Source organism: Myxine glutinosa, chromosome 5 (assembly GCF_964187855.1).
Source record: "Myxine glutinosa chromosome 5, kmMyxGlut1.1, whole genome shotgun sequence".
NCBI lineage: Eukaryota > Metazoa > Chordata > Myxini > Myxiniformes > Myxinidae > Myxine > Myxine glutinosa.
In genome coordinates this window covers 152,603,646-152,616,944 of record NC_136265.1, presented here as the reverse complement: position 1 = coordinate 152,616,944, position 13,299 = coordinate 152,603,646, and the positions used below count along the sequence as shown (strand labels likewise).

Genomic DNA, 13,299 nt, shown 5'->3' with positions numbered 1-13,299 from the left:
AGGTTTTGAAATACTTGTCAGACATTTGTTACTATTGGCATCTGGGCATTGGCACACACCAAACTCTAGCCCCAAAATACAGTATTTTGTATTGTTTGCACTTGTATACATACATTTCTTTACAATTTATATACGACTTTAATTAGGGCCCAGCTCAAATTTAGGAGGCACCATCTAATGAGGGGTCATGCTGGTAGTTATAATTCAAAAATATTTAATTGTAATTAACATAGGTTTATAGCAATGTGGCACAAATGACTGTGCTCTTAATCTAGGGTAGCCAGGCCTTTAGATTACATGTTGGCGGCAGCAACCAACACTGTGCCCAAAATAAATGCGCACAACTAATGCCCCGAAATTTATCGCACAGTTAATTGTAATTAAATCTAAATAAACAAAACATTGACAATGTTGTCAAAAAGAAATCGAAGTGAAAACGTTTGGAGGAAAATATATTGTTACAGATTAAGTCTAGGGGATAAAATGGGGGAGATTAGAATGGTTATGTCAAATCACATGTTAGAGTAAGTGTGGTGTAATTCTCCTAAATGATAAAACATGTCAAGCACGTGTTTAAAAAGATCCCATCTCCTCCGCACCAGTGTCTGCATATACACCCCGCCTTTCACTCCTCCCAACATTCTTGAACCTGCCTCATTGTTATCTGTCCTCAAATGGAGTTTCTTCTCCAATTCACAGCTAATCAGCGCAGCCAACAGGTGCAATTGTGGGGTCACGGATGGTCTGATGGGCCCTACGGGACTTTATAAAGGGAGCACACCACATGTGTGGTTAGTTGTTGGTTCCTGCCTGGTCCTTTGTGGTTTCTGTGGTGCTCGGTGGTTCATGATTTGGCTTCATAGCACAAGTTGTGGTTCATTGAAGAGCTTGTGCGCTGTGAATGTGGCAAGGGAAGGACAGAAGATGCAGTGAAGACCATCCACCAGTCCATGCTTCCCAAACAAGGACCCACATCGCATGCATGAAGCATTGCTGAGTAGATCAGGTTTATCTTTGTCTCATCATCTCCTGTCACTGGTTTCCACGAATGAAAGAGATGAAGCATATTTGTTAAGGCCATCGTAGTTCCAGGGCGTGTTGTGGGTAATTTGTTTATTATAATTTGTGATTGCCGCTGAGCATCTATGTTCTTCATCCTCCCCAGGCTGCCATGCACCCCCCCCCCCCCCCCATGCCCAATGATGAACACATCATTGTTGATGCAATTTATTTACATGACATCACTAGCCACAGATGACCTCTGACAGAGATAAATGAGAAAGAATTAACATGTCCATTTGAATATGACCTAATCACGTAGTGCTGCGTTGTAGCAAATGTTTTTACATAGGGATCTGACATGAAAGTAACAATCTCAATACCAGGTTTGTTCGTTCACCTCTGGCAGCAATCAATGCATTGCACCTTCATCTCATTGAACGTACGAGCACTCAAATCTGAGAGAGGCATTCCATGTCCGTATCAGCTCCTCTTCCAACTCATCGAGCTATGTCATTGCCTTGGCAAGGTTCAAACGCAATGATCGATGATATCCCAGAGATGTTCAATTGGACTTAAATCCAAACATACAAATTGTCCATTGCCTCTGTGTCCATTGGACATGCTCTTTTGATCACTGCAAGCTTCCTTGGAAGTGTCACGGTGTAAGTTATGGATGTTGAACAGGACGAGCACGGATCCCTGAATCATGGAGTCGCCTCAAGGCGGCGTTGACAGATATATTGGGACATCCACTTCTTGGTATGTCTCTTGTTGATCCAATGGCTTAACACCTTCTGGAGGTTATAAACAGTTCCTGTCCTCAAGTTAAAGCGGCTTGCAACATGGCTCATGGAAGACCCTGCTTGAAGATGTGATTAGATTGCTTTAATTTTCTAACATACGTGACACTTTAACGGATTGTTAAAGAATGAAATCAGTGTTTCGTTTTTTTGGAGGATCTATACGCTGGTGTCTTGGAAAGATTCGTATTTGCTCAGAATGCATCGTGTCACCTCCAAAAACCCAAGGGTGTAATATATGAATTGCACATGCTGGACAATTATTGCAGGAGACAACAAGTGCAATCAGGTGTTCTGTACATCCCTCGTGTCAAAAGGCACTTGGAAGGAAAGCTGGAACAGTCCTTCAATAAGTGCATGTTCACTTTTTTATGGTGTGGAGTGTATGGAGAAAAGAAATCCTACTGACATGTCTCATTCAACCAAGAATGATGACAGTCCATGTCATTAACTTACACAATTTCACTCGCTACATTGCCAGAGGACAATGGAAATATATTTGGGAAGGCGAGATCTGAGCTACAAATGGAAGCGAGCACTTTAGGTCAATTATCTTTTTAAGAACACTCACATATATTTGCAAACAGACTAAGTCTGATAACGTTTAAATAGGCAACATTCCTTTGTACATTAGATGTTCTCCTGAGAACGTAACCTTTCGATGTGACGAAAGGGTACAGTCACTATTGCAAAGGTCGATGTGACGTTAAAAAAAGTTATCCAAACGAGATTGAACCCTTTTTTGGCATGCATGGACCATTTCATTTTGTTCCTGCAACCCCCCTGGAAGGCCCACATCCAAGCAATCTTTATGAGGATCTTAAAACTGAAAATAACCTGATGGGAAAACAAAATATTTGACTAATCAAAATTAAAATAATCAAATTCATAATTGAAAAGTATTGTAAATTTTTACTGAAACAACCATTCCTTTCTGCCCTGCCATTCATTGTACAGATTTTACAATACCAGAAATGTTTTATGACGTCTTTCCCCCTGCTCTCCCAGCAGCCCCCCCTCACCCCCCGACCCAACCTCCCCCACACCCCTCCCAAACCTTGATAATTAACCTTGTGGAAGAAAATAGGGCTAGGCAAAGCACAAGAGGAAGTGAACATGTCAAACGTGTATTCAGATGTAAAGTGAAAATTAAGAGATTGATTCCACACTTGTCCATAAAATATTTGATCGCCCCCACCCCTCCCCCCAGATTAGAGTGCATACCCACAATGTTCGCCACCACTAGGCAGAAATGCCAGAGAAGTGCAAGAGATGGCAGTTTTTTTTTTTTTTTTAAACCAGCTCTTCAATGAGGGAGAAGTGGGGTTCATCACATCTTGAAATGTCCTGATGCATTGAAAATAAGTAGTAGTGTGGTGTGCAGGATCACAATAGTTGTGTTATTATCTTCAACTTTGTTTGCATAGTATATTGCATACATTATGTTCGGTAAAGGTTTGATATAAATGAGCTCAACCAATTAGTAAGTACATATGAATTACTTGTGCCTTTTCATTTTCACGAGTTTACAAGAAGCCGACAATACCACTATATTTGGCTCATGGTGGGTAATAAAAAAAGAAAAAGACTAGAACGGCACTCTTCGACGTCAACCGATATGCCTCTGCCCACATTATTACATCATTATACACACTTGTACCACGTTTGACTTGGATCCCTTCTTCCGTCCTTAGGTTATCGTGGTAACGCAAAAATTTATACTCAACATGACCCTTGACCTCTTGATCCCAAAATCTCAATTCATGTTTACATCATGATAACACTTGCACCAAGTTTGATTTAAATCCATTCAGCTGTTCTAAAGTTATCACTTTTTTTTTTACCTGACATGACCTCGGACCTTTGATCTCTTGATGCCATAATCCAATCAGCATCTTTGCATCATATGTACTTGTACCAAGTTTGTTAAAATTCCCATCACTGGTTCACAAGTTGGCCCGGTAACATAGTTTTTACCGAACATGACCTTTGACCTCTTGAGCCTAAAACCTAATCACTTCATCTTTACATCATTTTACATACACGTACCAAGTTTATCTTGTATCCCTTCAGCCGTTAAGTTATCGCGGTAGCAAAATAATTGTAACTCAACATGACCTCTGCCCTTTGTCCTCTTGACCCCACAATCTAATCAGTTCATCTTTACCTTGTTATACATACCTGCACCAAGTTTGACTAAGATCTCTTCAACCGTTCTCAAATTATTGCAGTAATGAAAACCTAGCACAGACGGACAGCCCGAAAGCATGTCTCCTGCGACTTTGTCGGTGGAGGCATCAAAAAAAAAGTGCTATACTGTATACATACATACATGAATGTATGTATGCACATATTTTATTTATTGTTAATCAAAAATATATATATATATATATAATATTGTATATAATAATATTATTTTAAAGGAGCCATGTCCATGCGCAACACTTTTTTGCGGATTGAGAGGGTGTCTACCATACCATATATTCCTGGCTGGCTTTATACCATGTTTTTAGTGTGTTTTACTTGGTGAGAAGGCTTATGCTCAAACTCAGTCTATTTTGCTACATTTTATTGCCATAGTATCTTCAAAAACAGTCAGCCAATTTGTGCTTTTACCTTTAAAGTAAAGCAAAGAATCAGATTGTGCTGCAGTCCCATCAACTACATTTCTCCAATTGGTAGATATTCTGGCATGCAAAGGGACCGTGATCCACAGCAAAGTGGGAAGCAACATTCCAATGATTATTTTGAATTGATGCACGTAAACCCCTTCCCTCTCCCACAAAAAACATGGACCTCTTAAAAAAATTCTCTACAAAATTGAGGCTTGTGGAAATGAGGTGAGGCAAAAGGTTCATTGCTCCTCAGTTAAGAAAAAAAATCCAAAGCAAAGGTGAAAATGCTGTAAAAAGAAATCAAGGCAAAAACTGTCGGCAATGCACTGATCAACAGGGATAGATCACCAGCTGCCAGGCTTTTCATCAGACGTAAGAACATGGGAAAGGAAGAGGTAAGGAAGTAAAGGAGGAGAGAGAAAACCCCTCCTCCCACACCCTGGTTAAATACACACCAATTTGGAACAAAACTGAAAATTTACCAGAACTTTGACAAAATCTGAAACATCTGCACAAACAAACAAACAACATGCATTTTAAGGCCATTTTCCCTGCGAGAGCGGGGGTTTCTGCACATACGGCAGAAATACATTTACCCAAGTTAATTGGCGCAACAGTTTACACACACCGTTTAAATGCTCGTGGTAGTTCAAGTCAGGACACCAGGATGTCCCACTATTAAATCAGCAACCAAAAGCTGATGCTTCAAAAATGAACAAACCTTGAGCATTTCTCACCCGGACAACTTTGTCAACATTACAGAAACTGTGCTTCATGTGTATTTGACACTGCAAAAAAAAAACATTCAAGTAATCCCAGTAGATTTCCTTCTGTCAGGCCTTTAGATTACATGATGTTTACAGCAACTACCGCCACGCTCAAAATCCCAATTCCCAATTCATGTCCCAAAATTGATCACACAGCTAATTATAATCAAATACAAACAATGGCAGTGTTTGTCAAAAAAAAAAAACAAAAAAAAAAAAACACCTTTAGAGGCCATTTTTCCCCGCAAGCGGGGGTTGGCCTTTTTCGGGAACTGTGGTTGTTGTTGTTTTTCGGTCTCCTTTTTGAAGCAAACAAATCAAATTAGATATGTTTGGAAGACGTAATTTTCCAAATTATTTCAGCACAACCCACCTCCCTCCTTCTCCCCCACAAAAAAAAAAATCACTTTCAGAAGAGGGAGGGAGAAAATTTGACTCTCCCCTTACCCACCTCCCCTCGGTCACAATGCTCGCTCGTAATGTGCTCAAATTACTGTTCCCTCAATGCCTAGCTGCCGGATCATTTTCCCTCAGCACCAGTCTACAAACACCAACTTTGTGACTCCCTATAAACGGCAAAAAAACAAAAAAAAAAATTCGTTAAGTTCACTGACTAGAGAACAATATACAGGTAGATGATGCCTTGTAGAGCTATGATGATGCCTTGCATATCCACGTCAAACCTCTCAACCGCACCTTTGGACCTTACTGCACTACAACCTCCATGACTGCATCAGGCGAGGCTGCAAATCGAGTAACCATCACTTTTGCCTTTGGTTAGTCAAAGCGATTAAAAAACGGGAAAACAAGGTGATGATGAGAGATTTTGTGTGGGAAATAAAAAAATAAAAAAGGGAAAAATAAAAAGCACAAGAGTGCAGAAAACAAAATGGGGAAATGTTTTTGATTTGTTCATTCATGTCTCTTTCCATTGAATGTAGACCATCAAGATGTCAAAGCACAAGAAATCCAGAAGCAGAGCACATGAACTTTTCTTTCAAAAGTCGGAGCTGTTCGTGACAGTCAAATTAGGGTTAGCAGGGAAAAGGGTGATTGTGGGCACCCCGCACGCCACATTCTCTCTCTGTCAACCTGTTGTGACGACGTTAGAATCAAGCCGACAGAGAAAAACCAAGGTTATCCATTAGCAGTGGACCTATCACCAGGGAACTGTTGGCAGCTACTTTGAATGAAACCACACCAGCACTTGTCCTGTCTTACAAAAAAAGAAATCGCGCAAAGATGAAAATGTTTTGGGAGATTTCAACAGATGTCGAGTCCTAAATGCTGCGTCCACATGTACACCTGAAGAGCCTTCCTTTTGACACGCTCTGCAGAATGACCTGGTTAGGTTAATTTTATTGTGTTAAACATTGATTTCACCTTCCCAAGTAAGGTCAAATTTGACGAGATGACAGGATTACTATTTGCTAGACATAAAGCAAAGTGTAGATAAATTTTAAAAGTGATGCCATGTCTGACGTCAACGCCACCAACCACATTTTATTTTAATCAGCAAATATAGACAGCCTTGCAGAAACGACACACTCAAGTCATAAATTATAATGAACATGGAAAAGCTAATCCTTGGAGACGTAGGCCGATGCATAAATAGTTAGGTTAATGTCTCCACTCCAATGGAGACAACAATGTCTCCAATGCCCGATGTCAGATATCTTCATCACTCTGGAAAGAGTCAGCAATGTTCTCATTAAAAGGTTAAATGATGCAAAATCCAGAACAAATGGAACAGAGAGCAATTTTGTGATCGATCGAATGAATAGCAGTCTGCGGTACTGTCAAACGTGTACGCAATTCAAATATTGTGTGCTTCCTGTGAAATATCTCTCATGATCCAGGCAAAACATTGCAGTGGTCTCAGCTGTAAACCCAGACTAATGATCGATTCAAAGGAATCTGACATTTCCTGTTACGTTTCAAATCTGGTTCAACAAGGGCAGCAAAATATAAAAAGCAACAAGACCTGCTGGAGTCGTAGTGGTCACATTTACTGCTTATGTAATGTGCAATAGAGAAACACCTTGAGACAGCATAACTTAGCGTCATTGGCACATTGCTCATCTCACTTCGTTGCTTAGTAGGAGACACTTGAACCACATTCAACAAATTCCACATGATATGAGCTGTTTACTTCCAAAACTCCTGCTATATGCTTTCTGACTATTGGCAGAATTTAATAATTTTTCTGTGGTCGGGACCAACAATGTCTCCAATGTCATGCTGGCATGCTTCAACTCTGGTATGGAATGACAGACCCAAGTCTCATCAAGTGTGACAAACCACCAACAAATTAGCTCTCTCTATCTGGAAGTGTTCGACAGCTGTTAAAATGGCCACATTGGTCAAACACAAGGTCCTTTGGTACGTACTACCCACTCTACATTAGCATTGTGAAACTTCAAATAAGAACTTCAAACACGGCATTATAACTTCTGCAATTTCCAAGCATAGTTCTCCTGAGATTATACAAAATTAGCTGCTCAAAACAGAAAGGGACAAATTTACGAAAGGCGTTTAAGAGTTAGACGCATATAGAATTGCTAATCGTGCAATGATCTCCCAATCAAAGATAGTCGCCAATCACCGAAGAGCGATTGATGTGCGTGATGTGCGTGATGTGCAATCTAATGCGTGATGAAAACCTAACCACAAGCGTTTAAATAACAAAACTTTTACAAGACTGCGAGGGGATGTTTAAGAGTGTGTCTAAGGCCTTGAAGCAAGCATTGCATGGCTTATAATTGGTCGTTTTTACATGTGACGTTTGTTTAAATCAGCTCAACATGAGGCAGAAGAGGATAGGAATAGGGTGGTTCACCGACTTGCATAGAGAATCTTCGAGGTTAGTTAGATGCAATCCTATGGAGATTTGAGAAGTATAACTATCAAATTTGTCTGGCGTCAGAGACACTCGGAGGAATCATTTTGTTGGCTGCTGAATCTAGTGCAAGATGACCTGGATCAACCCACGATGAGGAGCAATGCGCAGAATACCCTCAAGCAATTGTCCATGGTGCTGAGAGATTCTATGCAAGTGCATCTTACTACAATTCACCAAATGTCTGTCCTTTCGTAGGTACCGCAAAAACGGCTCAACCGATCGCAACGATATTTTGGGTGGGTAATCCTGGGACCCCCTGGAGTAAAATAGGCTATATTGTTTTTCAAATTTTCCAAGTTTTCCAATTTTCCCAAACACGATGGAATAATATTTACCGATATGAACAGCGATGTGGTTTTTGTTGAAATTCTACGTACCAGGAGAGAGTAGATAGACTCCTGACGAACTCTTCCTATATAAACGTGCGGCTCCGAAAAAAACACGGCAGCGTGTGCAAAGCGACTGAGAAACAGGTGTAGCGGCCGTTTCCGTGTTAGATTCGGCATGCATTCTTCACACAAACGTGCGACTGAGAAAGACGTGTAGCGGCAGCTTCCGTTTTGCAGAATTCAATCTTTTTTCAAAATGGGCACCATGTACTGTTTAGATTTTGATGATTTGCGTGTGATATGATTTAACGGATGTTTATATGAATCGTTTAAAATAAACAAAGCCTTCAATTTCTGATATTTTGCCTTTTCATTTGGGCCTCCCAATTGAAGCCCCACCCATAGGACGGGTACCGTTGCTAGTCATTTCAATTGGATGTTGGAGATATGGGCAATGTCTCACAGGCCAATCGGCTATTTCGGCGTGCACAACTAATCAGCTGTTTATCTCCCTTCATAAATTGCTATTTAAATGGGCGAGTAGCTGTGCGCGTACAACGATGTTTTTGTCAATGTTGAAGGGTTAGATGTGTGTTAGCAAGACACCCGCTAAGCGCCATTCATAAATGCGGCATCCAATTAATGTCTGAGTGATAGCAGTCGGCTGTATGAGAGAATACTCAGACCACTTCTGAATTAAAAGCCAATTTTGAACAAACTGCACCATTTAAATATACAACTAGAAGTGAAATATATACCTCGTCAAATTGTGCAGTCTCCTGCAAATTTCAGCTGGTTTGATGTCTTCTTTCAAAAAAGAAATAAAAGCAAAATAAAAATTACGCCATCACCATGTTTGCCACCATCTTGGTTTACTCAGTGTGTGTTGACCAGCATAAACATCACTTCTTAAATAACTTGCTCAGGTCAAACTATATAATCACACAGAATCTCTGTAATGAGCAATTATTTTTACATGTTCCACAACATGTAAAAAGTAGAATGGCACTCGGTAGAGAGCATAACTCCGCCAGGCTGAATGCTTTACGTTTTGTATCCCACTGATAGGCTGGATCTGGATCCGGGCCTGAACCAAAATCTAATCAGCTTGTTCTTGTCACCTACCCAACCCATCCACCAACGTTTGTCATAACCCGACCAAAACTTCGAGAAATATCAACTAGATATCATTTTATGGCCCATTTCTCAATGGTGAAGAATCTTTTTCGCCTCTTCCCTTTGTAAGGGGTGATGTCCAATGGAACCAAGCTTCTGCCCTGCCTTGACCACGATCCTACTCCACTCTCCTGTCCTCAGCCAACTTTCTTTCTCCACTCTCCAACCTTGAATAATTTGGAATATTAAAAAAATTCTAATATCAGGACCTGGACCTTCACCAAAATTGAATCAATTCGTCCTAGTCACACACCAAACCTGTCCATCAAGTTTCACCCAAGTCCATCCATAACACCCAAATATGTCCACCGCTTACGCTCTCCCCAACCCCTCATCATTACACTCATCCCTTGTTTGTCCATTTCCCTTGGTCCTGCTGTTCGCATTTCCCCATGTTACTCTGCTGTTCCTTTTGTTACGTTTGGTCCTGATTAGTTAAATGTACTAGCTCTTACATGAGTCTCAACTATGCATACAAAAAAAGAAAATGTAGAACGGCACTCTTCGATGTCGACCCATATGCCTCCGCCCACATTATTACATCATTATAATACTTGTACCAAGTTTGATTTAAATCCCTTCAGCTGTTCTCAAGCATCATGTTTTTACATGGCACGACCTCTGCCCTTTGACCTCGATGCCAAAATCGAATCAATTCATCTTTGCATCATAATATATACTTATTCCAAGTTTGGTCAAAATCCCATCACTGGTTCACATTTCACAAGTTAGCTTGGGAACAGAATTTTTACTTAACGGGACATCTGACCTTTGACCTCTTGACCCATAATCTAATCAGTTCATCGTTACATCATTATACATACCTGCACCAAGTTTAACTTGGATCCCTTCAGCTGTTCTTAAGTTATCCCATCAACGAAAACCTATCACGGATGGACGGACGGACAGACAACCCGGAAAACAAAATGACTCCGGTGACTTCGTCAGCAGAGACATAAAAAAAGCACAATCCCAACACTGGTTCGCATTTAACAGAATCAACATATTGCCAACTAAATCACCAACCACTCTAAAGCCCCAGACAAAGGCAAATTCAAATACAACCACCTAACAAATACCACCACCTAAATGCCACAAAAAACCCTAAAACAGTTGGAACAATTTACATTTAAAACAGATGTTCACCACCATCTCTTATCTTCCCCCATCCAAAACCTTGATCTTTTCTACCCCCGCTAATTCACCCCAGATCCACCTTGTTTGAAATTCCAACTTCTTTCCTGGAAGTCCTGGCAGTGTCCATATGTTTTATACCTCTCCCACTGCCCCCTTCCCACGCCCCCCCCCCCCCCCAAAGCCCTCGCCCTCTCTCAGATCTCTCGATGTCTCCATGTCTCTCGGTCCCTGCTCTCAAATGTTGTGTTTGTGTCCTTCCCCCTCTCTCCCCATCTTGTCTACCGCTCCCTATGTTATAGTTTTATGTGTCGGTTTGTCTTTCTGTGTGATTAATGTTCGCTCTTTCACGAGCCTCGATCTTGTATACAAAAAAAAAAAAACAAAAAAAAAAAAAAAAAAAATCACACTTGACGCACACATGACCTTTGGCTTCACCAAAAGACCTTCAACAAACTCTCACGAAAGTCGACCATAAACTCCACACACTAAAAGCATTAACCAATACTAAGTTTGGTCAACAAAAATAATCCCTAACCACAATTTACAAACAGATAATCCAAACTATTAAATATTCTAGCCCAAGTTGGACACTTGGACACCCACCATATCCAAAACGAATGCATTAAAACTCCAAATAATACAAAACACAGCACCCACAATGTTCATAAACTGAACCCCACTCAACGACATACAGTCACGTGAAAAAGTAAGTACACCCCATGTAAAGTTTTGACTTTTTCAACATATTTCAACATACAGCTATTTGATCTTCATTTCAACAATATTGATAGATAAAGGTGATATAATATAACAAATATCATGAAACATTTACATTTTGTAGTCCATTGTATAATTTAAATGTGCGGCGTCACCATGCCTAGATCAAAAGAGCTCTCTGAGGCCTTCAGAAAGAAGGTTATAGATGCCTACGAGTCTGGGAAGGGATTTAAAAAGATCTCCAAACAATTTGAAATCAATCATTCGACTGTCCGGAAGATCATCTACAAGTGGAGAAGATTCCAAACAACAGCCAACTTGTTCAGGCCAGGCCGCCCCAGCAAGTTCAGCCCGAGAGCAGACCGCAATATGCTGAAAGAAGTCTCGAAGAGCCCCAGAATGTCATCACGGGACCTACAGGTAGCTCTTGCCACTGTTGATGTCAAAGTGCACGAGTCTACCATTAGAAAGAGGCTGCACAAATTTGATCTACGTGGGAGGTGTGCCAGGAGGAAACCTTTGCTGTCCAGAAAGAACATCAGGGCGAGACTAAAGTTTGCCAATGAACACCGAGGCAAAGACCAGCACTTCTGGAACAATGTGCTCTGAACAGACGAGTCAAAGGTAAAGCTATTTGGCCACAGTACCAGAAGACATGTTTGGCGAAAACCAAAGACAGCATTTGACCACAAGAACCTGATACCAACTGTAAAGCATGGTGGTGGAAATATTATGGTTTGGGGCGGCTTTGCTGCATCAGGGCCTGGGCAGCTACCCATCATAGAATCCACTATGAATTCTTCATTGCACCAGAGGGTGCTTGAGGATAATATGAGGCAATCTGTCGGAAAGTTGAAGGTCAACCGAAGGTGGACCTTGCAACATGACAATGACCCTAAACATACCAGTAGATCCATCGAGGAATGGCTGAAAAGCAAGAAATGAGGGTTCTGGAATGGCCAAGTCAAAGCCCAGATCTAAATCCCAGAGATGTTGTCGGGGGATTTGGAACGAGCTGTGCATGCAAGAAACCCCTCAAACATCGCACAGCTGAAATAATTCTGCATGGAGGAGTGGGCAAAAATTTCTCCCAGTCGATGTCAGAGACTGGTAGACAGTTATAAGAAATGCCTACTTGGTTGTTTCTGCCAAAGGGGGCAATACCACCTATGGGAGCCAAGGGTGTACTTACTTTTTCCACAGAAGGAAATGGCATCTCTGTTAATTTTTTGTTGAATAAATTATTGAAAAGTCAATCTTTCATTGTTTTTTGTTCAATTAGATCACCTTTATCTAAAGATACTGTTTAAATACAACACAACATGCATTTTAAAGGCCATTTTCCCTGCTAGAGCGGGGGTTAGCCTTGCTTCCCGGCAAGCTTGCTTCCGGCTCGCTTTCCATGACAATCTTCTCCATTTTGCCCTATTTTCTGCATCTCTCCTTGTTAACCTAACCCCCTTGCCCGCATTTATTCTTCCACCATCGTTAGCCAAGTCTTTCTCGGTCTTCCCCGTCCTCTGCTTCCTTCTACATTCATTTCCATCACTCTTCTCAACCAGTCACTTTCATCCTTCCTCAACATATGACCAAACCATCTCAACCTGTTCCTCTTCACAGCATCAATCACAGGCTCTATTCCCATCATCTTTCGCAATTCATCATTTGTCTTCCTCTCTCTCAACGATACTTCACACATCCACCGAACCATTCGCATTTCCACCCTTTCCAGCCTTCGTTGCTGCTCTACGTTCATTACCCATGTCTTGCTCCCATAAATCATAACACTTCTCACACATGCAGCATACACCTTTCCCTTCAGCTTCAACGACACTCCCCTCATCATCAGCACGC

At 41.1% G+C, this 13,299-nt stretch overlaps 1 protein-coding gene across 2 annotated transcripts in view; it reads right to left on the bottom strand.

Moving 5' to 3' along the window:
* SF1 (splicing factor 1) overlaps positions 1-13,299 on the bottom strand; it is a 92,002-nt gene that overhangs the window by 53,959 nt on the left and 24,744 nt on the right. The window lies entirely within an intron of this gene.